Genomic DNA, 27098 nt, shown 5'->3' with positions numbered 1-27098 from the left:
TCAAAGAAGACCAGGGTGATAAAGGGTAGTGGGCCAGTGTGTGTGTGTATGTGTTGGGGGGGATCCAGGGCCATAGGGTTGGGGTGGGTGGGGGCTTAGTCACATGGCCATATGGCTATGTAATGGGTCCTGTTCTTCTGTCTAGAGGGAATCTTACCATCAATTTGCTTCCCCAAACCTGGAAAGTTGTTTGTTCTGGATGGTTGGGGTCTTGCTATAAGGAATGAGTCATGGGAGCTTAGTAGTCTGTAAGACTTAAGGATACAGTCGTTAAGCAATACCTTTCCTCCAGTGTGCAGAATGAATTTTGATTTTCCCCAGTTGTCTATGTGATAGACATCTGTTTTTTTTAATTAGTGATTTAATAATGATTGACAAGTTTGTGGGATAAGAGGGACACAATTCCCACCACCAGAGTTCCATATCCCTTCCCCCTCCATAGAAGTTTTCTTGTTCTTTACCCCTCTGGGAGTATGAACAAAATTATTTTTTTAATATTTAATTAATTAATTAATTAATTTTTTATTTGTAAAAAGGAAACATTGACAAAACCATAGGATAAGAGGGGTACAACTTCAAACAATTCCCACCACCAGAACTCTGTATCCCATCCCCTCCCCTGATAGCTTTACTATTCTTTTTCCCTCTGGGAGTATGGACCCAAGATCATGGTGGGATGCAGAAGGTGGAAGGTCTGGCTTCTGTAATTGCTTCCCTGCTGAACATGGGTGTTGACAGGTCGATCCATACCCCATCCTGCCTCTCTCTTTCCATAGTGGGGAAGGACTCTGAGGAAGTGGAGCTCCAAGGCACATTGGTGGGATTGTCTGTCCAGGGAAGTCTGGACCAAAATTCTTTATGGGGTGCATAAAGTGGGAGTTCTGGCTTATGTAATTGTTTCTCTGCTGGACATGGACATTGGCATGTGGATCCACACCCCCAGCCTGTTTCTCTCTTTCCGTAGTGGGGGAGGACTCTGGGGAGGTGATTCCAGGACACATGGGTGAGGTTGTCTGTCCAGGGAAGACGTATGTTTTTTAACTTTAGAAGCTGACTTGTAGAGAGCAAGATTGAGTCTGCCATGCTGGCTCACTTACAGTGCCAACCTCTTCACCTCTTCTTAGATCTGCTTATCATAACTGACATTCTCCACAGTATGGTTCTTGGTCCTCTCTTTATTTCTCATTGAATTAAAATTAAGGCCAAATGATTGATTTGGCCTCTTTTTGAAATAATGTTCTTTCAAAATATGTTTAACACTTCTTTAGAGGACGAGCTCAGCTTTGCAGGGCTGTGGGCTTAGGGAAGGTATAAAAACAGAAGCCCTGTGGCTGTCCTACTGTCCTTGGCATCTCTGCCCTTCTGGGCACTTCCTCCCATGCTCAGCCTTGCAATTCCTTTTTGGGAAAACCATACTCCCTAGGAAGCAGCTCTACCTTCCTAGGAAGAGACTCTAAACATTATCTATTTTTAGTTGAACTAGGATTATCATAATATTCCCCCTAATTACATACTCCTCCACGATACAGAGTCTTGTAGACTAATTTCTTCTTCAACTTTCCTCTTTTTCTCCCTCTCTCTCTCTCTCTGTCTCTCTCTCTTTCCATATTTAATTATTTCAAGATTATTTCAGCACATCTCTCAATCATTGTTCTAGGGAGCTACTGCCTACTTGTTCCTTAGTCCAGATAAACACAGAGATCAATTTGCTTTGTCTGGTTTGGGAATCCTTTGCACTCGTTATGATTTAGAACACATCAAATTTGCATATCTATTTTATTTTTATTTTAGTTTTTTTATTTAATTTTTATTTATAAAATGGAAACACTGACAAGGCCATAGGATAAGAGCGGTATAGTTTCACATAATTCCCACCACCAGAACTCCATATCCTATCCCCTCCCTTGATAGCTTTCCTATTATTTAACCCTCTGGGAGTATGGATCCAGGGTCATTATGGGATGCAGAAGGTGGAGGTCTGGCTTCTGTAATTTCTTCCCCACTACACATGGTCGATTCACACTCCCAGCCTGTCTCTGTCTTTCCCTAGTGGGGCAGAGCTCTGGGTAAGGGGGGCTCCAGGACACATTGGTGGGGTCATCTGCCCAGGGAAGGCTGGTTGGCAGGGAAGTCTGGTTGGCATCATGGTAGCATCTAGAACCTAGTGACTGAAAAAGAGTTAAGATATAAAGCAGAACAGATTGTTGACTACCGAAAGGCTGGAATATTGCGGATAGAGATTTGGGGTCTCCATTTTGGACAAAGCTCGTAGGTCTATTTTAGGTGTATTCCAAGGGGATCACAACTTTACTAGTTTTTGCCTGCACCTGACATCTAATATGCAGGTTATTGTCTGGGGTGATGGTGTCATCCTTGGAAAAAGGACCTGAAAGCTGGATCAGGGAAGATAGTAGCTCTCAAATATGGGGAAAGTATTTAAATATTGTTAACTGTAACCACCATCAATTTTATCTGGGTCCCATAGTCAGCACAGGAGCCTATGCAACCTCTGCATCCCTGTAGGTCTGAATTCCCATTTCATGGTCATGGCTAGTAACATTCCAGGCTGCACCAATTTCAGGACCCATCATCCTTGGGTGATAGGCAGAATATGCTATCCAACCTCCCTTTGGAGAATGGAACATTCCCTACCCTTATTGATCCACATTGAGGGCAAGGTCCTATAGGGGCCCACAGAGGGGTCCAATATGTTGTTCCTGATGGAGATGACCAGTGACAGTGGTGAGAGGGATCTGTTAGAGGTCTAAGCCCATCATGTCTGTGTCTCTATTTATTTTACATTAGTTTTGTTTTCCAAATTTCACTCTGTCACTCATATCTCAGCCTGTGCAACAAATGTTAACATTACTTTTTAGTATTTTCCATGGTACAAGTTAAGTGTGTACTCATGGAAGGAGTAAACCAACCTGTCCGTTTTCCACATAGGAGGCAGGAAGTGAACAGACTCCAGTGTTCTAGTGTGATGAATTTGACATTGGAGATATATCTTGGGGATCTGAGGCTACAGAGAAAATTCAACAACCAAAACTACCAGTGAGGCTTCAAGGAAGTTTTCTGAAAGAGTCTGTTTTAGAAGTAGATGGTGGGTACGAGGGACCTCTCAGGTGGAGGAGCAGCAGGAAGGATCAGGGAACTCCGAAGGCGACCACCTGGGTGGGTCAGGAGTTGGCACAGGGGAGAACAGAATACACCACACTCTGTTGGCGGGTGAATCTGAACTCAATTTTTATTCAGCCAGTGAGAACTTATATATCTTTCAGCCTTACATAAACAATATCTGAAACAGAAAGTAAAGCTCATTTCTTGATTAGATGGCCTTGTGGTTTAAACAGTAATGTCATACTTTATGGGGTGATGCATTTCTGAGTAATAAGCTTAGCAGATAGTATTTTAGAGTTTTAACATATTTCATAAGAAGAGGTGAGTAAGTATTATTAAGAATTTTTCCTAAAACTTTATGTATTTGATGACCCATAACTTTCTCCACCTCATTTCCTGTTCATCTGTATCTAATCTGGGAACAGGGGCTGATCATCCCCCGATTACACAGCATCATTACCATGTACATAATGAAAACGATAATCAGAGTTTCCAATTTAGATCTGCTCAGGATGCCAAGACCCACTCCCAGAATTCTTCTTCCTAGAAGAGAGTGTCAGACCCATCATTCTGGAGTTGAGTGGGGCGTGGCAGTGGGTGTTCAGCAAAGCAGAAACCTGATTTTTGCCTATCTAGAGTTGTATTCATGGTTTAATTCCAAAGGCAGCACAAACTTTCTCTTTCCAGTATTCATCCTGGAAAGGAAATTCACTTTTGCTAAGCATTTCCTGCATGAGAGTGAGATTAAGGCAGGATGGTACGACTCTTGGTCCTAGTCAAATCCCTACTAGATGTCCAGAACTTTGTTTAATAGGCAAGTCTATTATCTAATCTGATTCTCCAGGAAGCCTTCAGGCGGCCACTTTCATTGGAGTGATATTACTCCCAGGAGACATTTAGCAGTGTCGAGAGAGAGAGAGAGACAGAGAGAGAGAGAGAGAGATGTTACTGTTAAAATGCATTCTGGAAGGTTGTCACTGGCATCTGTTGAGTAAGGAGATGATGTTAGAAACCCTACAATGCACAGGGTATCTCCTAACAAAAACATCGTCAGACCCAAATGTGAATAATGCCAAAGTTGGGGAAGGTGTGGGAAGTTTGTCCTGAGCTCTTTCCATGATGGAAGAAGTAAAACTGAGTTTTTCATGTTGATTTTTTTTTTAGGTCCTCTGTCATCCATTTTTGACCTGTATTCCTCCCCCCACCTGAGTCTTTTTTTTTTTTTTTTTTAGTTTCTTTATTGGGGAACTAATGTTTTACATTCGACAGTAAATACAAGTTTGTACATGCATAACATTTCCCAGTTTTCCTTATAACAATACAACCCCCACTAGGTCCTCTGTCATCCTTCTTGGAACCCAGAGTCTTTTACTTTGGTGAAATATACCAAATCCAGTTCAGGTTCTACTTGTGTTTTATCTTCTGGTACTGCTTTTCAACTTCTGTCTGAGAGTGAGATTATCCCATATTTATCCTTCTGTTTCTAAGTAATTTCACTTAACATGATGTTTTCAAACTCCATCCAAGATTTGCTGAAAATGGTGAAGTCACCATTTTTAATAGCTGAGTAGTATTCCATTGTGTATATGGATTACAACTTGCTCAGCCACTCATTTGTTGTTGGACAGCTGGGTTGCTTCCAGGTTTTGGCTATTACAAATTGTGCTGATAAGAACATATGTATACACAGATCTTTTTGGATGGGAATGTTGGGTTCCTTAGGATATATTTTCAGGAGATTAATTGCAGGATTATAGGGTAGATCCATTTCTAGCCTTCTGAGAGTTTTCCAGACTGTTATCCACAGAGACTGAACCAATTTACATTCCCACCTGCAGTGCATGAAGGTTACTTTGACTCCACAACCTCTCCAGCATTTGTTTCTGTTACCTTTTCTGATGTATGACATTTTCACAGGAGTGAAGTGGTATCTCATTGTTGTCTTTATTTGCATTTCTCTGACAATTAAAGACTTGGGGCACTTTTCATATGTTTCTAAGTCTTCTGTATCTCTTCTGTGGTGAATATTCTGTTCAAGTTCTCTCCCCATTTTTGGATGGGGTTATTTGATTTCTTGTGGTTGATTTTGGCAAGCTCTTTATTTATTTTGGTTATTAGTCTCTAGTCTGATGTATGGCATGTAAAGATCTTCTCCCATTATGTGAGGGGTCTCTTGGTTTGGGTAGTGGTTTCTTTTGCTGTGAATAAGCTTTTTAAATATTTATTTACTTATTCCCTTTTGTTGTCCTTGTTGTTTTTATTGCTATAGTTATTGTTGTTGTTACTGATGTCATTGTTGGGTAGGACAGAGAGAAATGGAGATAGGAGGGGAAGACAGAGAGGGGGAGAGAAAGATAGACACCTGCAGACCTGCTTTACCACCTGTGAAGTGATTCCCCTACAGGTGGAGAGCTGGGGGCTCGAACCATGATTGTTATGCCATTCCTTGTGGTTTGCACCACATGCACTTAACCCACTGTGCTACCGCCCAACCCCCGCTGATTCTGTCTTTGTGGCCTAATATATGATCTACCCTTGAGAATGACCCATGTGGACTTGAGTAGAATTTGTACTCCGGTTTCTTGTGGTGAATGACTCTGAAAATGTCCAATAGTTCTAGCTTATCTATCTCCTCATTTAGCTCCCTCATTTCTTTATTTATTTTCTGCCTGGATGATCTGTCAAGTTGAGACAGTGAGGTGTTGAAGTCCCCTACTATGACTGTATTGCTGTTAATATATTGCTGTAGCTATTTCAGTAGATGTTTGATGTATTTAGATCGCTTCTGATTGGGTGCATAGATGTTAATATTTTTTAAGTCCTCTTGATTGACTGATCCTCTGATCAGCTATTCTCATATCATGTCAGATATGAGAATAGCTGTTCCTGCCCCTTTTTGTGGGCCATTGGCTTGTATGATAGTTTTCCATCCTTTCACTTTGAGTCTGTTTGTTTTGTTGAGTTAGGTGGGTTTCCTGTAGACAGCATATTGTTGGGTTGTGTTTTCTGATCCATCTTCTTACTCTGTGCCTTTTAATAGGTGAATTCAGGCCATTGACATTTACTGATATCAAAGACTGAACATATTTTAACACCATTCTTTTAAATTTTTAGAGTGTTCTGTTATATGGCATAATTATGGTGATCTGACTGTTTATAGGAGACCTTTCAGAACTTCTTTCAGGGCAGGCATGGTGATAGTTGATTCTTTCAAGTGTTGCTTGTCTGAGGAGGTGTTTATTCCTCCATCAAGTCTGAATGACAGTCTAGCAGGATACAGTAGTCTTGGTTGAAATCCATTCTCATTGAGCACTTGATATATATATCTTGCCATTCTCTTCTGGCTTGTAGTGCTTGTATGGAGAAGTCTGCTGCTAATCTTAATGGTTTTGTCTGTAGGTGACTCTGTCTTTCTCTTGCAACCTTCAGGAGCCTTTCTTTATCTCTATTACTTTCCATTCTAAATATGATGTGTCTTGGTGTCTTTAAGCCTGAGTTAATTCTGTTTGGGACCATCTGGGATTCTTGAACCATTATGTCTTCGATGTTTAGACTAGAGAAGTTCTCTGCAGTTATGTCCTGAAGCATACTTTCTTCCCTTCTCTCTATTTCTTCCTCTGGTAAGCCAATAATGCATACATTATTTCTTTTGAAGTCATCCCATAGGTCTAGGTCTCTGTTATTATTTTCAGTATCTCTTAATCTCTTTTTGAGATCTTTTACTTCTTTTTTAGTTGTCTCTAATTTGTCCTCGATCTTGCTAATTCTGTCTTCAGCCTCACTGATTCTATTCTCTGTCCCCTCTACTGTTTTCTGGAGTTCATTTGCAGTAGCAATGGAGACTCACAATTGAATTTTTTGAGTCTTAGGGGAGTTCTATCCTCTCTTCAGCAGTGTTTTTGTTGGTAAAATAGACTGGAATTGGTGCATCAACTTATAAACTGCTGGACTGTTACCAGCCAATAAATCTCTCCCTAGGCTCCTCTCTATCCAGGAGCCACAGATGTTTGCACTCATTGGTGATTTGTTGGGTTCTCAAAGTCGTTCTAGTCCCACCTTTTTTGCAGTCCCAGGAGGTCCCTTTTGGTATTTCTAGTTGACTCAGGATAGGAGAGAAGTGAAACACACTGCTGCTGCTCCATAACCCCAGTTCCCGATCTTTCCTATTTCTATTTATTTATTTATTTATTTATTTATTTATTTATTTATTTATTTATTGTTACCCGCCCGTGAAGCCAGCCTGTTGAAAACAACATATGGCGCCTACAGCGTGGGCCCGGACCTGCACAACTCCCAGATAAGTGAAGACTTTGCCTACCTATGCACTATGGTCTTCTCTTCTACTTACGAAGAGGTTTGCCAAAGCCTCTACTGTTTCATCATGAGACAGTTACTCTGTCTCTGGAACATGTTGCTCTGGGCCACACTTTGTTTCCCTGACTGGGAACTTTGGTTTCTTGTGACCCTAATCATAGAGCTTGGGAGATGCATGGAGATTTCTCCTTGGACTTTCTGGATTCCCTCTCCCATGTTTCCTGAGGAAAACGACTACATTTTGCTCCAGGCCACAATTTGGTTCTTTATGACCATGATCGTAGACCTTGGGATATGCATGGGGATTTCCACTGGGACTTTCTGGACTTCTCGCATGGCATGTTTCCCATGGAGAAGGACTACTCTAATTTGAGGAGTGTTCTCCAGTACCCTGGCAGTCCCCAAGAATGGAGACATGTGGTTAGTTCTACTCTCCTGATTGGATTCTTTCTTCGATGGGAAGACACTTTTAAAAATGGGTGCCTGAAGCAATCCAGCAGGAACAGTTAGAAGCACCCTAAATGGAATTTCGAGGAGCTTTTTGGACTAGGACGCCCTCCGGGGACTCTTGATGCTACATGGTGAGATCTGTTTTGTAAGAGAGTGATTTGAATGACTGAATTTTTGTTTGACATTGACTTAAAAAAAAAAAAAAGCTGGACGCAGCCATGATTTCTAGAGACATCCAGAAACAATCCAAAAAAATTTTTTTCCCCTCTTTTGATTTCTTTTTTACGTCTTGGCATAAATCTGAAATGTTTAATCCTGAAAAGGTATGAGTTATGGGCGGGGCAGATAGTGCAATGATTATGTTAATTATTCTCATGCCTAAGGCTTCTAACCATGGTTCTTCTGTTTACCTTTCCACATTTTATTGAGTTTAAACTGTTTCAACAACCTTAAAATCATACTAGAAAGGACTTCCAATTATAATGGAGTTATCAATTATAGTAAACTTCTAATCTGCTACAAGTTTTGTTTGACAAGAAAGTGAATTTCAGCTGTCAAGTCTTCACATGAAAAAGCATCTACTCAAATGGAATTCCTGGAAATCCATTTGAACCCTGTTCTCTGACATTGCCCACAAGATGAAATGACTACAACACACCCCTGGAAACCAATGATGTGACCTGACACGACCTGAAGAAACAGATTCACAGACTCCAAAGCTCACTTTCTACAAAAAAGCTGAATTCCGGTGGCCGACATTCCCTATCGAGACAGACGTGCAGTGTTTCATCCCCTGGCATTTTCTTCCCTGGTCATTTTAAAAATACTAAAAATACTAAAATTTAAAAATACTAAAAAGTATTTTTAGTTTTTATCTTAGCTTGGTTTAGATTGCGCTGCATCCTGCATGAATAAAGAGATACTGTGTTCAACCCAGCCATGAGTCCCGGGTCGTCTGTTACCCGCCCGTGAAGCCAGCCCAGTGAAAACAACAATTTTTATTCCCTTTTGTTGCCCTTGTTGTAGATATTGTTGTTGTCATTGTTGGCTAGGACAGAGAAAAATGGAGAGACGAGAGGAATACAGATGGAGGAAGAGAAAGACAGACACCTGCAGATCTGCTTCACTGCCTTTGAAGCGATTCCCCTGCAGGTGCGGAGCCAGGGGCTCGAACTGGGATTCTTACACCAGTCCTTTTGCTTTGTGCCACCTGCGTTTAACCAGCTCCTCTACTGCCTGACTCCCAATCTTTCCTATTTGTAAGGGTGTGTGAGTCTGTGCAGATTTCAACTAGCAAGTGCTGGGAAATTGTGCAGATGCAGTCACAGTCGCCATGTTGTAACCTCGGGTTATTGCCAGTTCCCACAAGAGTTAGATGATATTCTCAGAGTGTTCCACCATTGTCTTCTCAGGTTATTGCCAGTTCCCACGAGAGTTAATACGATATTCTCGGAGTGCCTTTACCAACCAATCCTGTCCTGATTCCTCACTCCTGGTTTTTGCCCTATAAAGCAGGGTTTCCATCTCTCTCTCTCTCTTGCCTGCTTTTCACCTCAGTGAATGGACACATGGAAGGGTGCTGCACATAGTGGGAGGCAGCCATTTTTGCTAGCTCCACATGGCCTGAACTGCTGCACTCTCACCCCAACTCTGAGGTGCCCACGCGAATAAAGAATTGGGTTCCCTCTCTGCTTCAGATATCCTCTCTCTCTCCTCTGCATCACAGCCCAACAAGCAAGAAGGTAAAAAACAGATTTTCCTGTTGCAGATGCTATTGATAGCAAACACTCACAATGTTCGAATTAACTTGATAATAAATAGTTGACTCCAGGAGGAACTTGGAGGTATCTTGTATGACTGGGTTGACTTCCCAGAGGATCAGCTCCTTGCCCCCACATTGTCCCCTTCTCTCCAACAGCAGATTCTGTGAGTTCTATATATCTTCAGGAAAATCTGGAAATTCAGCTAGAAAAGTAAAATAATTTGCAGACCGCAAAACCTTGTCTCATCATAGTGATGGTTGCTCCAGAACTTGCTGAGATTTCTGAGGTAAGCTGTGTCTGGTCTTCCAACACAGACACATCAAACTCCTCCATCCATTGACCACTTGCTCACATTGCCCTTTGAGAGAGGCCAATGACACATAGTACTTGGGCAAGTGTGCAGCTCAGCTACTCGGAAGGAGTAGTCAATTTCTAAAATACGGTGAAAGCAATAATCTCAACTCAGTGAACTATTTTATATGCTCTCTGTAATACAAACCTGGAATGAGACTTTTCCACTTAATATATAAGTAAATCTAGGCTTACAGAAGTTAAGAGACTTGGTTTGGGAAACTTAAAGGAAGTAATGGAATTTTAAAAATATACATGATGTATTAAAATAGCAATTACAGTGTTCATGCTCCAGATGAAATGGGATAGGGTTTTCCATGAATAAATTCCCAGAAATTTGATCTATGCTTATACCAGATGGTGGCATGATGAAGAACCATGATCCATTACTTCCTCTTCTTCCTCCTCCTCCTCTTCCTCTTTTTCTTCCATTCTTCCTCCTCCTCTCCAACTCCTGCACCTCCTACTTCTTTTTTTTCCTCCTTTTCCTCCTCCTTCTCTCTCACTCTCTCATATTCACTATTGCCACCATAGTTTTCACCCGGTTTTTCTGTCTGCACAAAACAGTATCTCTCAGCAGCTATTTTCTCTTCCTATTTTTGGTGGTAGATACTGGGAGAGATTGAGATGGAAGGAGAAATGTGAAGATAAAGCCATCTGCAGCTCTTCTTGACCACTCATAAAGCTCCTCTCCACCCATACATATACACACAGATGGATCCAGGAGCTTGGCCCTGGGTCCTTGCACATGGCAATATGTGTTTTATTGGATGTCACCATTTAGCCCCCTGGTCATTTTCTTTCTTTCTTTTTTTATGTGATTCTAGAGAATAAACCCAGAGCCTTTCTGTAATCCTGTGCAAATTTTAATGACATACTTCTTGGTAGATAGGATGGGAGAGGTAGGAGAGAGACACCAAAGTGTAATACTTTCATCCTTAGAATTCCCTGACACTAGTCATGCTGCCCCCATATCTTGCCAGAGATCCAGCCCAGGACTTAACTAAAACATATTATCTATCTGATAAGTCACCCTTCATTCTTTCTCTTTTATTTTCTTTCATTTTCGTGTCTTTCCTCTTTCTTTGTTTCTCTCTCTCTGTCTTTCTCTTTTTTACTCCACGGTTATTGCTGGGGCTCAGTACCTGCACTACAAATCTACTACTCCTGTCAGCCATTTTTTTCCCTGTTATTATTGGATAAGGCAGAGAAAAATTGATAAGAGAGAGGAAGCTAGAGAGGGGAAAAAAGATAGACACCTAAATACCTGATTCACCACTTGTGAAATGACCACCCTGTTGGTGAGGAACTGGGGCTTGAACCCGGATATTTGCATGGGTTCTTGTATTTCATACTACTGTGCCTAACCTGCTTCACCACCACATGACTACCTCATTCCTTTTTTTAAAAAACTTTATTTATATTAATGATAGAACAGAGATAAATTTAGAGGGAGAAGGAGGGAGAGAGTGAGAGACAGAGAGACAACTGCCATACTGCTTGACTGCTCCTGAAGTTTCCCCCTAGGAAAACTAGGGAGATAGGGACTTGAACACAGGTCTTTTTGTATAGTAATATATGCCATTAATCAGGTATGCCACCACTCAGCCACAACTCATCTCTCATTTTTAGGAATAAGAAACCTGGTCTCTTTAAGTAGTAATTTTTATGCATTAACATCTGCATCAATGAGGTAATATTTCTTAGCTTAGAGTTTAAATTTAATTGTGCTAAATGCAAACTAAAATACAGTATATGCTAAATAAATAATGTCAGTTATCATAATTTCTATTTGTTCATTAGGGGAGATGTGGTTGTATGACATTCGAAGCTGGAAAACAATAGAAAATTTGAAAAATGAAATTAAGATAGGTGAAGTTTCTTAGTGGTTCTTATCTGTGGGTCAGAAGAATGCCATTGAATTCTCTAGCATGGCTAGCCAGTTCTGCAAATCCATGGGGCTTAATTCATGAATTTTTTTAGCAAATTCTTACCCAGTTAAATTTATAAATAAAGTAATTTTGGAACACACTTTCAATTTATTGAACTCTAGTTTGTAACTACTCTAGACTTATTCTTGGAAAAAAATTCTCAGATTTGAATTTTACTTAAAAAGTAGTTTTGGTTGCTTCTCTCTATCCGTAATTATGCACTGCACTGCACTGTTGTCTGTTCTTTGAGTTCCTGTGGAGATATTATCACAGGGGCTACAAAACTGAGGACTCCTACTGGTCTTCAACAACTTCATACCCCCCAGAAAGAATCTGACATCACGAATACTTAAGAGCCAGTGGAGAAGAAAGGCATTAAGTGAAAATGCTGTCTTCTGGTAAACATAAAGTGTTAAATAAATTTTCAACCTCTATATGGAGGGTTTTCCATTTACAAAGCCAAGCTATTTTGTTTTCTAATTAGATAATACATTTAATGAATCAAAGTGAATAGAGTCACAGTATATACATGTGCATATATTTATGTTAAATACCTTCATTTTCTCATGAAAATTGAAAATATGACTAGGGTCAAATCTTGTCTCTTTCCCACAGTCTTTTATAACCATGCAGAATCTCAGAATTTGGGCTTGGAAATAAGGTCTTTTAAGATATAATTTAGAATAACATAACATTGAGGTAGGGAGAACCCAGATTTACCCTCTGTAAGGCAAGAAAAAGACAGACCAGCTGGTGGCACAGCAGACAGAATATACATAGTACCAAATTGTAAGGAGCTGGATAGACTATTTCATCCCGACCTGCAGGGGTGAAACAGTATGTAAAGTAGCTGTGCTGCATGTGTTTCTCTTCCTCTTTGAACCCAGGACCTTGCACATGCAGAATGCCACCTCTGTCCCTCAATCTCTCTCTTACCCTCCCTCTCTAACTCTCTCTATGTCTCACCCTCTACAGAAAGATGTGGTCATGGGAACAGTAGAGCTGTGTAGTGGCATTGAGGTCCTATAATATGCTTGCTCATGAAAAAGGACACATATAGAGATTAAGGAAACAGAAGAAGATTTTGGAGGGTGGTCTTGACATGCCAAACATCCTCATCTTGAAAAATATCTGAATTTTGGGAAAGCCATGAAATTGACCTTCCTTTAAAAAAGCTTTATTATTTATTACTTAATTACTTTCTTTCTCTACTGCTCTTTATTGTAGGTTGGGTTTTTAAAAAGTTATCTTTATTTATTTAGAGGCTGTCAGAAATCAAAAGGGGAAGGAGTGATAGAGAGGGAGAGAGAGAGAGAGAGAGAGCCCTGCAACCCTACTTCACCACACACAAAGCTTTCCCTCTGTAGGTGGGGAGTGAGTCCTTGAACCCTGATCCTGGAACATTGTAATATGTGTGGTCAAGTAGCACACCACCATCCAGTCTCCAGATCCTATTTTAGACTCCCCATACGTCAAAAAAAAAAAAAAAAAAAAAAACCTCTGCCAAAAATTCTGGTTTTATACTTCAAGTCTCCAGACTAGAAAACAATACATTTTTTGTAGCATAGAACTCTACTTTGTCATACTTTGCTGCAGTTGAGATGGAGAACTAACCCAGGAGCCTAGTTTATAAAAACTTCTAATACAGAGAGCTTTGAAGCACTTTAGAATAAGAACATTGTTTTTGGAATATAGAGGAATCTAATGATTAAAGTTAACCTCATCCTCTTCCATTAGTTACTACCTTTTTTTAACATGTGAATAAGGAAAGTCACAAAGTAGACTGTGTCACAGAGACCTTTGAATGGAGATTCTTTCCCAGGTGTACATTACCAAGTGTTGTAAAATTGTGGTGACCTATCTTTTCCACTTAAAATTCTCATCTTGCCTTCCTGTGACTGTTGCTTCGTTTTGTTCTTCAGTTGACCTTTGTTTTGAATTGAACTTGAGTGAAAATAATGGGATCTGATATGACAATCAGATATTGGTTCAATTTTCTATTACCAAGAGAATTCAATTTATAGTGTGAGGAGTGTCACTGGGCTTTTCCAAATGTGCTCCATGTTATGATTAACGTCTTAAAGGAATAGAGGTGTTTTGAATGAGTTGCTTCAAACAATCAAAGTGCAATCAATAGAGAGAGGAAAACCAGCCGGTTCTTACCAGAACCACTGTCCTACTGTTTTTCTTAAAGTCTTTGTCCCTTTTTACTCTATAGGAAGCACGGAAGGAAGCTAAGTTATTTAAAACTCAATATGTAGGTCAAATAGAAAATGTGTATGCCTTCAAAGGAAAGGTTAGTCTGCTAGGAAATTGTAACCAGGAAGACTGTCTCTTTGTTGGCTTTTGGCAAAAGGGAGAAAAGTCCAGGTGTGAAGTCATTTAAACTCATATTATTGTCTTTAGATTTATCTTTGAGGTCAAGCGAATCCTGAGCAGAGCAACAGGAATAAAGGGGGAGTTGAGGAGGTGGTCAGGTATTTCAGATTTTTCTCTGAAAAGAGATATGGCACAAAGGTTTGAATGGTATGATACCTCTAGATAACTCCACTTTGTTAATGTTGCAAAGTTGAACTTGATAGACTCATTTCCATTGTCTAACCACCTGGAATGTAAGGTGGGCTTTTTTAAAATGTAAATTGTATTTTTTTGTTGATTCAGTAATTATCAACAAGACCATAGGATAAAAAGAGTACAAGTCCTTGGGGATTGGGCAGTAGCACAGCTGGTTGAGTGCACAGTGGCGCAAAGCACAAGAACCAGGCTTAAGGATCCTGATTCAAGTCCCCAGCTCCCTACCTGCACAGGAGTTGCTTCACAGGTAGTGAATCAGGTCTGCAGGTGTCTTTCTCTTCCTTTCTCTGTCTTTGCCTCCTCTCTCCATTTCTTTCTGTCCTATTCCACAACTACAGCATCAATAACAACAATATCAAACAACAACAAAAAGAAACAAGGGCAACAAAAGGGAAAAATTGTTAAAAATAATAAAAGAAGGGTACAATTCCACATAATTTCCACCACCAGAATTCCATATCCCATCCACTCCACTGGAAGCTTCCCTATTCTTTATCCTTCTGGGAACATGGACCCAGGATCATTACGGGGAGCAGAAGGTGGGAGGTCTGGATTTTGAAATTGCTTCTCTATTGGACATGGGCATTGACAGGTTGATCCATACTCCTAGTCTGTTTCTTTCTTTCCTTACTGAGGGAGGGATCTGGAGAGGTGGTGGATCCAGGATACAGTGATGAGGTCATCTGTCCAGGGAATTCAGGTTGGTTTCATGTTAGCATCTGCAATGTGCTAACTACAAAAGCAATAAAATATAAAGCAGAAACGATTTTTAAAACAATAGTAACCAAAAAGGTAAGAATAGAGAAGATAAGATTTGGAGTCTTCATGTTAGAAGAAGGTAAGAAGTCTATTTTAGGTATATTCCAAGGGGCCCTTGGCTTTACTAATTTTTGCCTGAGCCTGACAGCTAATGTACAGGTGGGCTATTGTCTGGGGAGATGGTATCAAAGTTTGAAAGGACTAAAAAGCTGGATCAGGCCAGAGAGAAGTCTCCAAATATGGGAAAAGTATAAAAATACTGTTAACTGTAAAGCCCATCGATTTGATCTGGGGCCCATATTCAGCACAGGAGCCTGTGTAACTTCTGCATTCCTGGAGGTCTGATCTCCATTCCATGGTTGTATCTAGGAACATTCTAGGCTGCACTCTTTGCAGGACACCTCTTCCTCGAGTGGCAGAAGATGCTGACCCAGCCTCCCTTTGAAGAATGGGGCTGTTCCTACCAGTGGTGACCCACACTGAGGGAAAGGTCCTGCAGAGCATGCTAAGTCAGCACACTAACAAATTGTTAGGAGCCAGGGAGTGGCTTCCTTAGGCGGGCACAGACTTTACACTTCAACACCAGGTGGGAGCAGCATGCGCAGAGGCAGCTTTACAAGCCGTGGAGATGTACTGTGGCACACCTCCTCTCTGTGTCCCTCCCTTTCTGTTCCTATCAGTGATTTAAAGTTCTCCAACAAGGAATGTGAAGCTGCATAGGGGTGAGACTGCAAATTCCTGGTGACAAAATGAGAAAAAAAAAACAAAAACTCACTTATCTTGGTCCTCATACATTCTTGTACACACATAGAAACATTTTTCTAAATAACAATCTAGTGAATAAGTGAATTTAAATGAGTTAGGATTCAACTATAATTGGATTCCAAATTCCAGGTTTTTCAAATGTATTCTGTCTTCTTGAAAAAAATGCCTCAAAAATTATATCTTTGGTTGCTCCAATGGTTGGTCAAGTCAAACTGATGTCTGAGCTCGTCAATAACTAAGTCAGGTATAGAAATTAAATGTTTATTAAAATCTATCAAGTGGGAGGCGTGAGAAAAAAAAAATCTATCAAGTGAATGTCTGTCCTGTTTTGAATGTCAACAAACGCACTTTTTTAATTTTCAAGGAAGTATTTCTCTTCATTCACAGAGACAGATTTTCTTAAAGAGAACATTTGGGAATACATGACCATTTCTAGTGATTATTGCACTGAAGACATTTCACATGGGGACAAGGATTAGAACCAAATCACTCTCTATTCCCTAAGAGTCAGAGATGGCACCTTTCTCTGTGTAATTAAACTTGAGGTGGAAGCAGTGGTGTCAAACCTTAAAATGTCAAGCCAACTTCCAGTGTGTATTGTGGAACTTCTCTGTAATTTAATTAATTTAAATAAAGCATCATTATTTCCAGTCTTTGGAGGATACCATCCTGTTGATCACATATTTCATTAATATCAGGTTAACTTCATTCTCAACAAGTCAAGACATTTGAAACAAAAGTAGTCATGATAATAACCAAAAATAATGCTGTTGTACATCAAGATCTGTGCCAATAATATACATATTTAATTCCATATATATATATATATATATATATTTCACAGATACTTTAGTTAACATCATTAACTATCATTAGTTAATATCATTAGGCAATACTTTAGTTATATCATTCTAAAACATTTCATATTTCTATCTCCAAATTACTCTCTGAATTACTACTTTTACCCATATTTGTGTTTTGAAGCTTAAATATTTTTAAGTTATTTATTTAATGTCACAAAATGATGAGATAAAAGGGGTATGATTCCACACTGTTCCCAGCACCAGAGTTTTGTGTCCCCACCCCCTCTGTTGAAAACTGCAGTAGTTTTCCCAAGGTCATATATATGGGTTGACTATTATTTTTTTTTCTCTCTCTCTCTCCCTCTCTCACTCTTTATTCCTCTCTCTCTCTCTCTCTCTCTATATATATATATATATATATATATATATATATATATATATATACTTAGTTTTCCTATGGTCATGCTTTCTCTTCCATTCTAAGTCACACCTACACCTATTGCTACGTCTGAGTGTCCTTTCCTTTTTCCTTTATTATACTATCTTCTCTCTCTGGGTCCCAATGGAAATGGAGTTCTGATCACTCTGGTCATCAACCCCTGACATTTACATCTCTGGGAGTATGAACAAAAGTTCTTATGGGATGCAGAAGGTGAAAGGTTTTACTTCTGTAATTGGTTTTTCACTGGACATGGGCATTGGAAGTTCAGTCCCAAACCCAGCTTGTTATTTTCTTCTTTAAAATGTTCCTTTTAATGCTTTTATTATTGGATAGATAAAGAGAGAAACTGTAAGGGGATGGAGGAGATAGAAAATGAGAGAGAAAGAGAGACACCTGCAGCCCTGCTTCACCACTCATGAAGCTTTCCCCCAGCAGATGGGGACCAGGGGGCTTGAACCTGGGTTCTTGAACACTAGAATGTGAGCACTTAACCAAGTGAGCACTTAGCCACCACCAGGCCCCACCCCAGTCTGTTTCTATCCCTAGTGGGCTAGGGATCTGGAGAGGGGAAATTCTGTGACACATTGGTGAGCTCTTCTGCCCAGGGAAGTCATGATGGAATAGAAGTAATATCTGCAACTTGGGGGCTGTACTTAGTGAGTTTCTGGAGAGATCATGGTTGCATTTTGTTGAGTTTTCCAGTGATGTTTTGTGTTTTATTCTACTTTATCAGGAACACCACCTGAAAAGGGTCTCACTCCATAGCCAAGCCTGTGTGTGTGTGTGTGTGTGTGTGTGTGTGTGTGTGTGTGTGAAAGTGTATGTGCGTGTGTGTGTGAAAGTGTATGTGCGTGTGTGTGTGTGTGAAAGTGTATGTGCGTGTGTGTGTGTGTGTGAAAGTGTATGTGCGTGTGTGTGTGTGTGTGAAAGTGTATGTGTGTGTGTGTGAAAGTGTATGTGCGTGTGTATGTGTGTGTGTGAAAGTGTATGTGTGTGTGTGTATGTTTGTGTGTGTGTATGTGCGTGTGTGTGTGTGAAAGTGTATGTGCGTGTGTGTGTGTGTATGTGTGTGTGTGTGTGTGTGTGTGTGTGTGTGTGTGTGTGTGTGTGTGTGAGAGTGTATGTGCGTGTGTGTTTCCATGCCGTATTTTCTCTCCCTTTGTAGTGGGGCAGAGTTGGGAGCCTTATGCATGAGTGAATTGTCATTCCAGAACCAACTTTTTCAGTCAGATAAAAGAGAGAGAGAGAGAGAGTAGATAGTGTAATGGTTCTGCAAAGAGACTCTCATGATGGAGGCTCCAAAGTCCTAGGTTCAATCCCCCGCACCAGCATAGGCCAGAGCAAAACAGTGCTCTGGTGTTTCTCTCTGTGTCTTTTTCTCTCTTAATCTCTCTCAAAAATAAAAATAATTAAACAAACACTTATAAAAAAAAAAGAAAATTAAAAGAGAGAGATAGTATAATGGTTATGCAAAGAGATTCTCTTGTCTGAGGCTCCAAAGTCCCAGATTCTATCCCCTACACCATCATAAGCCAGAGCTGAACAGTGCTCTGGTAAAATAACTAATTAATTAAAAAATAAAAGAGAGAGAGAGAGTGCCCACCACAATACCAGGTCTTTCCTTGGTGCCATGGACTCCTCTGTGTAGTGCTGGCCTAGAAGCTGGGCCTCACAGTTGGCAGTGTTCTCTGCTGGCTGAGTCTCTCTTCAGCACATCAGCTCATCCTGAAAGTCATCAAATGTGTGGCTGGGGTCATGTTCAATTTCTCTTTTCCCATAGTGTTCTCAGGATTTTCTTTCAAGTTGGCAATGACCACTCTGAATTGTTAATTTCTGAACTTATTTTTTTTAAAGCTAAAAAATATTTTGGAATACAAGGAGATGATGACTCGTTCAGCAAAACGGTCACATTTCCAGAATCAAGGCTCAGAGAACAAGCTTGCAGAGCACATGGGACTAGCAAGAGTAGCACCAAGGGAACTCCCTAACTGGCAGAGCAGTGCTGTCATCCCCCCTCATCTCTTTCTTTCTTTTCATCTCACGTCTCTCTGAACATAAGAATGAGAAAAGGATCCCAGTAGTGGCACGCCTTGTTGAGCACACGTGTTACAGTTCACAAGGACCCAGGTTCAAGCCCCTGGACACCAGCCTCAGGGGGAAGTTTCTTCTATTTTGTTTCATTTTTATTATTTATTTATTTATTTATTTATTTTTCTGCAGGGTTATTGCTGGGGCTCAGTGCCTGCACCATGAATCCACTGCTCCTGGAGGCCATTTCCCCCCCTTTTGTTGCCCTTGTTGTTATAGCCTTGTTGTGGTTATTATTGTTGTTATTGATGTCATTCTTGTTGGATGGGACAGAGAGATGGAGAGAGGAGGGGAAGACAGAGAGGGGGAGAGAAAGACAGACACCTGCAAACCTGCTTCACTGCCTGTGGAGCAATTCCTCTGCAGGTGGGGAGCCGGGGGCTCGAACCGGGATCCTTAAGCTGGTGCTTTGTGCCACGTGCACTTAGCCTGCTGCACTACTGCCCAACCCTCTATTTTATTTTTATTTTTATTTATAAAAAGCAAACACTGACAAAACCATAGGATAAGAGGGGTACAACTCCACACAATTCCCACCACCAGAACTCTGTATCTCATCCCCTTCCCTGATAGCTTTCCTGTTCTTTATCCCTCTGGGAGTATGGACCCATGGTCATTGTGGGATGCAGAAAGGGGGTAGTTTCTTATTTTATTTTATTATTTATTTATTTATTTAATTTTTCCCTTTTGTTGCCCTTGTATTTTTATTGTTGTTGTAGTTATTATTGTTGTTACTGATGCCATAGTTGTTAAATAGGACAGAGAGAAATGTAGAGAAGAGGGGAAGACAGAGCAGGGGAGAGAAAGACAGACACCTGCAGACCTGCTTCACCGCCTGTGAAGCGACTCCCCTGCAGGTGGGGAGCCGGGGGCTCAAACCAGGATCCTTGAGCCAGCCCTTGTACTTCGCGCCACCTGCGCTTACCCGCAGTGCTACCGCCCGATTCCAAGGGGGGGATGTTTCATGAGTAGTAAAGCAGGGCTGCAGACGTCTCTGTGTTCTGTGTCTCTTTCTCTATATCTTCCTCTCTGAGGAATTTCTCTCCGTATATATCTAATAAACAAAAAAACATTAAAAGATTGTCTGTCTTTCTCTCTCCCTCTTTATCGTTCCTTTTCTCTATCAATTTTTTTCTGTCCTGTAAGAACATATGAAAAAAATAGCCACAGGAGCATTGGCAGGCACTGAGCCCCAGTCATAACTCTGGAGGCAAAAAAAAAAAAGTTTTTTATGGGCCAGGTGATGGTGCACCTGGTTAAGTGCACATATTACAATGCACAAGGACCCAAGTTCAAGGCCCTGGTCCCCACCTGTAGGGGGGAAAGTTTCTGGAGTGGTGAAGGTGGCCTGTAGGTGTCTCTCTATCTCTTCCTATCTCCCCTTCCCTCTCAATTTCTCTCTGTCTCTATCCAGTAATAAATATAATTAAATGAAAATAATAAAGCAATACAAAGGCACTAAGGAGTTTGTTAGCCTGCCAGTGGAAAGAATGTTTACAATGGCCTTCATTCTCATTGCATCCTCAAATGATCATGAATAATTTATTGACTGAAACATCTAAGAGACCTGCTATCCGATAATGCATGGGACAGAGGGTGACGGGCTATGTTTGTGTAAGAAATGAAACCATGTCACAATTGTCACAGACATTGTGGGTGAGTGGGGTTATAATGCACACAGCAATTGCAGAAATGCTCTGAGTTGGAACCTGTGTTCCTCAGAACTGATAAACACAGTGAACTCCCTGTGTATTCAGCTGTCTCTGATAGGTATTTTTACCTCTAAACCAACCAACTCTTCCCTGAGTCTCTCTAGTACAGTCCTCTTTAAAGATAGTTAAAAGGGGGGGGGGGCTGGGCAGTGGTGCACCTGTTTAAGCGCACACATCACACACATTGCACTATGTAAGGACCCAGGTTCAAGCTCCCGGTCCCCACCTGCAGGGGGAAAACTTCAAGATTGGTGAAGCTGGGCTGAAGGCAGGTATCTTTCTGTCTCTCCTTCTCTCTATCTCCCTCTCCCTTGTCAACTTCTCTCTATATATATCTAGTATATATAGTCTTGGTGCCTGCACTATGAATCCACTGCTTCTGGAAGCTTTTTTTTTTCCCTTTTGCTGCCCTTGTTGTTTATCATTGTTGTTGTTGTTATTATTGTTGTTGTTGTTATTGCTGTCTTTGTTGCTGGATAGGACATAGAGAGTTTGAGAGAGGAGGGGAAGACATAGTTGGGAGAGAAAGATAGACACCTGAAGACATGCTTCACTGTCTGTGAAGCAACCACCCTGCAGTTGGGGAGCCAGGAGCTCAAACCAGGATCCTTACGCAGGTCAGTGTGCTTTGCATAACGTGTGCTTAGTATTTTTTTTTCAAGATTGTTAACAGTGGGGCTAAGTAATGGCACACCCAGTTAAACACATAGTGCTAAGTGTAAGGACCCTGGTTCAAGCCCCTGGCTCCCCACATGCAGGGGGGGGAATGTTTCACAAGTTGTGAAGCAGGGTTGCAGGTGTCTCTATTTCTCTCCCCCTTTGTGTCTATCTCCTCACCCTCTCTCAATTTCTCTGTTCTATCAAATAAGAAAAACAGAAATAAAGAAAACAAAAGGCCACCAGGAGCAGTGAATTTGTGGTGTTGGCACCCAGCCCCAGAGATAACCCTGGAGGAAAAAAATAAAAAGTTTGTTAATAGGACCTACCAGTGCTACCCACTCTCCCCTCTAGTGTCACAGCAAACACTATGTATACCCATCACCTCTGTTATAGTTGTAATTGGCAATTTGAGTGAGTTCTGAGTTGTATTCAGTGGGTTGAAGTTTGCTCAAAACAATGTAATAGAAGAAAAAAAAAACACAAGAGCTGAAACAATGTTTCCAAGATTCCGATTTCTCATATTAGCAATAGAAAGAAATTGAATGCCCAGAGCATCTCTGACAGAGGTTAGACAACAGTTTCTTATACATAGATGAGATTGTTTTCACCAAGACATCACTCCTACATGTTCCTGATGCAACCAACTCTGCATTCTGCATTCGTCTCTCGATCGTTAATTTCCTCTTCTCTTTCATTCCAGTCTATAGATTAAGCAGTTGTTAAGTTGCCAGGGAAGTGGCTCAGGGTAAAACTCTGAACCCGCGTGAGTGAAGCTCTGGGACTGGTCTCTGTACTGAGTAGTTCTGGCTACTCTTTCTTTCTTCCCTCCCTCTCTCGTTGTGTCTCATCCATTTGATGGATAAATAATTTAAAATTTAAAGTGCTGCTTATACACACTGGATACTTTGTTTCTTTTTTTAGTATAATTTTTATTATCTTTATTAATTCATTAGATAAAAATAGCCAGAAGTTGAGAGGAGCTGGGAATACAGAGGGAGAGAGACAGAGAAACACCTGCAGCAATGCTTCACCAATCCTGAAGCTTCCTCTCTACAGGTGGGAACATGGGGCTTGAACCTGGGTCCCTGCACATTGCAACATGTGTGCTCAACCAGGTGTGCCACGGCCCATCCCTGACCCTTTATTTCTAATGTACCCACAGAGGAGTTTATTATGACCGAGTGCACTGTGCAGACAGACTGGACTTGGAGAGGCTAAGTGCCCACATATCTCTCTTTCCCATGTACCTCATGTTTCTGCAAAACCCAGTTCAATTCTTTCCTTGCGAGCTTGTTTGGAGCTTCTAGCAGGGGAGTGCAGCTAATCCTACCCCCTCAACCAAAGACCAGTCTGTGTCTGTTTGAGGAAGTCCATCCTCTTCAACTGAGTAATATGTGTGCTGAACCATATGTTCCACTGCCTGCACCCCTCCCTTCTTTCTCTCTTCCTTTCTCCTGTGCAGCTCCAAGGAGGGACCTCATGTCCTGATGTACACCTGAGAATGCAAAGTGGCCTCTTGGGCCTAATTTTAAAAAATATTTTGTCTATTTATTTTTGATGACAGAAGTGTGAGAAAGGCCTTTATATCTTTTAACTCATTCTTATAGTGGTTCTGAACACTGAACCTGATATTCCTTGGGCCTCAGGCTTCGAGATCTTGTGCCCGTTTCATGGATCTACTCTCCAGTCCCAAATTTTCATCCCTTCTTTAGAGAAAGAGAGAGAGAAAAGGAAAATGGTACAGAAAAAGAGAGAAAAGGTAGTCCACAGCTTTATTCCACTGTTATGGACCTTCCCTGCACTATCAATGATGTTCCTGTGTGTGGTGCTCAAGGCTAAAATCAGGCCTTTATACTTGGTAGAACTTATGATCTGATGGGATAAGCTATCCCCTTTACCATTGACTGGATAAATATATACACATGTGCATGGAGGAGAGAGAAAACCAGAGCATCACACTGGCACATGTGGTGCTGGAGATAGAAATTGGGTCCTCATCTATGAGCGTCCAGCACTTTTTTTTTGAATAGATGCTTTGTGATATATGAAAATGTCAGATAAGCTGTAAAAATAAATAGTTAACATAATATATCATTAATCAAATTCATAATAAAACAACAAGAAGAAACTACTACACACCAATTAGAATGACTGGAAGTCAGAGCTCTAATAAAACCATGGGCTGGTAGGATTATAGAGAAACCAAAATCTTGATACACTGATGTGGGAGTGCAAACTATTATTTCAATTTAGAAAAGTTTTGCAGCTTATTCCAAAACTATGCTATTACCACACAGCCACAGACACAAACATAGACACACACACATACACACAAAAGAGAGAGATTATATCATATAGTGATAAGTGAGCTAGCCATAGTGTTAAACCTGGCAATGTGCGCGTGTGTGTATGTGTGTGCATGTGTGTGCATGTGCGTGCGTGCATGTGTGTGCATGTGTGTACGCGTGTGTGCTTGTGTGTATGTATGTGCATGTGTGTATGTGTGTGCATGTGTGTGCATTTGTGTGCATGTGTGTATGTGTGTGTGCATGTGTGTGAGTGTGTGTGCGTGTGTGTGTGTGTGTGTGTGTGCGTGTGTGCCAGAGTGATGTCCTAGCTCACTCTATCATTAATAAACTAACATTTTTATAAAGACACTTCATGGGATATGAAAACTCTCTAGGAATGCTGGTGCTCACGTGGGTGGCCTCGCAACTGAGGTAGCCACTGGCTTCCCCTTTGCTGATTCAAGGGATGCCCACAAAACAGACGGGACAGCCAGGGAAATTCCGGTATGAACATCCCATGTATTCAGAAAAAGAGAAGGCTTCTATAGGAGAGTGGAAAAAAGAACACTTCACATATGTGAAATCACAGGTTTCCAAAAGGTCAGTACCCCTGTAGTGGGGAGGGCTAAGGAATGACGAGAACTGATGAGATACCAAAAGGTCAGGGTGATTAGTAACCAGGAGGCAAGAAATGTTAATTAACCAAAGGTATTAAGAAAAACATGGTGGTTAAACCAGCAGAGTGAGATAAAGCAGAGAAGGGCAGAATATTGATGTAAGACACGATGATCAAAGAATGGGGAAATAACGTGTGGGGGTCTCACTGTTAAGTTGGCAAGGCAGGGTGATGAGGTGTAGTTTTGTATGTGATCAAAGATGGTGAACTTATAGTGAACTTTAAGTGAACTTTTAAGCAGGCAACTATTTTGTTTGTTGCAGGAGTTAAGTGTGAGAGGTTGTAGGCCTCTGTGAAGCCTGGGATACTGACATGGAGGAACTCAGTCAGGAAAGCTTTTCCCTCCAAGCTCTATCCCTGAAAGGGAGAGACTGACAGGTGGGGTGTCTTTTCAGACCTCCATCTCAAGGATGGGGGAGTTCCCCTATGCTCTATCATGTTTTCACAGCATCCCACATAGCAAAATTTGAAGGATACTGTAACAGAGCTTCACTGAGGATTATAGTGCTCTGCTCCTGGTACACTCCCCACTACTTTTCTTTCTTGTTTATTTTATTTTACTATTGATTTAAAAATGATCAACAAGATTGTAGGATAAGAGGTGTATTCCATATAATTCCCACCACCCTCAGAGTTCTGCATCCCATTCCCCACATTGGAAGCTTCCCTATTTTTTTATCCCTCTGGGATTATGAAGCAAAATTCTTTATGGGGTGCAGAAGGTAGGAGTTCTTTGCTCCAGTAATTGCTTCTCCACTTGACATGGGCATTGGAAGGTAGATCCACACCTCAGCCTGTCTCTATCTTTCTCTAGTGGGGCAGGGCTCTGGGGAGAGGAGGTTAAAGGACACATGGTGAGGGCATCTGCCCTGGGATGTCAGGTTGGTGTCATGATAGCATCTGCAACTTGGTGGCTGAAAAGCATTAAGATATAAAGGAGGAAAAAATGTTTAATAATCATTAACCTAAAGGCAAGGATATAGAAGATGATATTTGGGATCTCCATATGGAAAAAGCTAGGAAGTCTATTTTAGAAATATTCTTTTTTAATTATAAAAAGGAAACACTGACAAAACCATATGATAAGAGGGGTACAACTCCACACAATTCCCACCACTAGAACTCTGCATTCCATCCTCTGATAGTTTTCTTATTCTTTATCCACTGGGAGTATGGACCCAGGGTCTTTATGGGGTACAGAAGGTGGAAAGTCTGGCTTCTGTAATTGCTTCCCCGCTGAACACGGGTGTTGGCGTGTTGATCCATACTACCATCTTGCATCTCTTTCCCTAGTGGGTGGGGCTCTGGGGAAGCGGGGCTTCAGGACACATTATCGGTGGAGTCATCTGCCCAGTGAAGTCAGGTTGGCCTCATGGTAGCATCTGGAACCTGGTGGCTGAAAAAAGGGTTAACATATAAAGCCAAACAGATTGTTGATTAATCATGAACCTAAAAGCTGGAATAGTGCAGATGAAGATTTGGGGGTCTCCATTTTTTAGGTAGTTAGTAGGTAGGTCTATTATATTCCAAATGGCCCAAATACTAGTATTTTCCTAAGCCTGACCTCTGATATGCAGGTGTGGCCCCAAGTTATTGTCTGGGGAGATAATGTCGTAGTTGGAAAAGGGCTAGAAAGCTGGATGGGGAAGAGATTAGGTTCCAAATATGGGAAAGGTGTATAAATATTGTTGACTATAGACTCCATCCTTTTGATCTGGGGCCCATATTCAGCTTAAGAGCCTATGTGACCTCTGCATCCCTGTAGATCTGAGCTCACATTCTGTGGTCATGAGTAGGAATGTTCCAAGCTGCCCCAATATCAGGACCCATCTTCCAGGTGGAACATAGAGTATGTTGTCCAGCCTTCCTTTAGAGGATGGAACATTCTCTACCATTGTTGATCCACATTGAGGGCAAGGTCCTATGGGGGCCCACAAAGGGGTCTATTGTGTTTTTCTTGATGGAGATGACCAGCGACAATGGAGATAGGTATCTATTTGAGGTCTAGGCCCATCATATCTGTGTGAGAATCTCAGGAATTTCTTAAGAGCCCATGCCTTTACTAATTCTAGCCTGAACCCGGTAGCAAACATGCAGGTGGGATAAAGGTATTGTCTGGGAAGATGGTGTCAGAATTGGTAATTAATACTAGAAAGCTGGATCATGGCAGAGAGTAGCTCCCAAATATCGGAAAAATGTAAATACCATTAACTCTAAACCCCATCAAGCTGACCTAGACCATATGTCTATTCATAGTCTGCATAGGAGCATGTGTAATCTCTGCATCCCTATAGTTCTGAGCTCTCATTCCATGGTCCATGGCCATAGGAACATGCTAGGCTGCACTCACTTCAGGGCCAGTCTTACTCTACTGGTAGAGAATGCTGAGCCAGCCTCCTTTC

The sequence above is a fragment of the Erinaceus europaeus genome, chromosome 3 (assembly GCF_950295315.1).
Source record: "Erinaceus europaeus chromosome 3, mEriEur2.1, whole genome shotgun sequence".
NCBI classification, from domain to species: domain Eukaryota; kingdom Metazoa; phylum Chordata; class Mammalia; order Eulipotyphla; family Erinaceidae; genus Erinaceus; species Erinaceus europaeus.
The sequence above is the reverse complement of the archived record's forward strand: the minus strand, read 5'-3'. Positions refer to the sequence as shown.